This window comes from Ixodes scapularis, unplaced genomic scaffold (genome assembly GCF_016920785.2).
Source record: "Ixodes scapularis isolate PalLabHiFi unplaced genomic scaffold, ASM1692078v2 ptg000822l_1__unscaffolded, whole genome shotgun sequence".
Taxonomy (NCBI): domain Eukaryota; kingdom Metazoa; phylum Arthropoda; class Arachnida; order Ixodida; family Ixodidae; genus Ixodes; species Ixodes scapularis.
This window is the reverse complement of record NW_024610043.1, coordinates 639076-640474: the sequence shown is the minus strand read 5'-3', so window position 1 is coordinate 640474 and position 1399 is coordinate 639076.

Here is a 1399-nt window from a genome sequence, read left to right as displayed (position 1 = left end):
GGCGGTGGCAGGTGGGGGGCGCGGGATGGTTACCATAGCAGCTATCTCCGCCGGGGATGTGACGTTAACCGGCGTTGCCGCGGTATTGCCTCGGCTGACGTGCGGGCCCAGACGCTTCGTAAGTCGCCTGCTCGGCCAAGCACAGGACGTCGTCGAGATAGAAGCGGGGGGCAGGAGTGCTCGGTTGGTGGACGTCGAAAAAAACAGCCTCGGGCGTCTTTTTCGCCTTTTGTAAAAAGCGATGCACTGAAATTATATACTAACCTAATAGTGCTTTCATAAAGAACCTCGTGAAATACACTCCAAATCTATTTAGTTCGCTAATAGCATATTAAACATAGTTTTAGCGCGACAACGCCGACGAAATAGGAAGTGTACACTACAATTGTAGTAAGAGGAAACTTTAGGTATTGAATGTACCGGGTTCGATCTAGAAAATTAAACCCGGGTTCTCGGCCCCCCTGAATAAACTACAGATTGCAGAAAGCCGAATTCCCTCGAGAATATGATGTTAGCGGTGGTGACAAAATGCGAAAGTTTGACCGCACAACTTTACCTGAATAGGTACAAGAGAAAAACAAAATTTCTCTGTTAGCCTTCGTCCGCCCAAGCATAATACTCATCATACCGAAATTTGATACTGCGGGTGCCTGTAGCATTTATTTCAGCGAAAACGCTGATTAATAAGAAAGCCATAACTGTTTATTTTTGGTTGGTTGGCATTTTTTTTTTCTTTTTTGGAATAAATGCTACAGGCACCCACAATTTCAAAGCTCGGTTTCATAAACATTAGGATTAGGTGTACGTCAAACACAGAGAACATTTTTTTGTGCCTTTTGATCCAGGAAACACGTAACTGGCGTCACATTCTTACTGAATTCCACCTTTCAGCGATGCGTAGTTTATTTAAGCGGGCTTAAAAGTCGAGTTTCATTTTCTCGGTCGAACACGGTTCTTGTTTCGTAGAAGTATGTACACATTTAGAAGAGTTAATTGGCATTGCTTCCTATCAAAAGTCGCAGAGGGAATTGCAAATGAATGAAGCGATAGAGGAACGAATTTTCTGCATTACTCAGCGTTTAGGACGTAGAACTGCGTCTTCGTGTGCGTTCTCGTATAAGTAAAACAAATTTTGGTGCGACCGCAACGATTGTCATGCAATTTCTGGCCTGCTGCTTCGAATGCATTCGTCGGACAGAAGTGGCGCATGTACCACTGGATACACGGAGAACGTCGCTACAAAAGGGCAACCGCCCGATATCTTGCAGTTATCTATAGCGCGGATGACGTCACCCGGCAAGCGGCGGGGAAAGCCCCACCCTGCATTATCTCCGGGTTGTTGCCGGCCAGTTACTTCCCAACCACTTGTATTCAAGACTTCAATTAGGTTTCGTCGGTG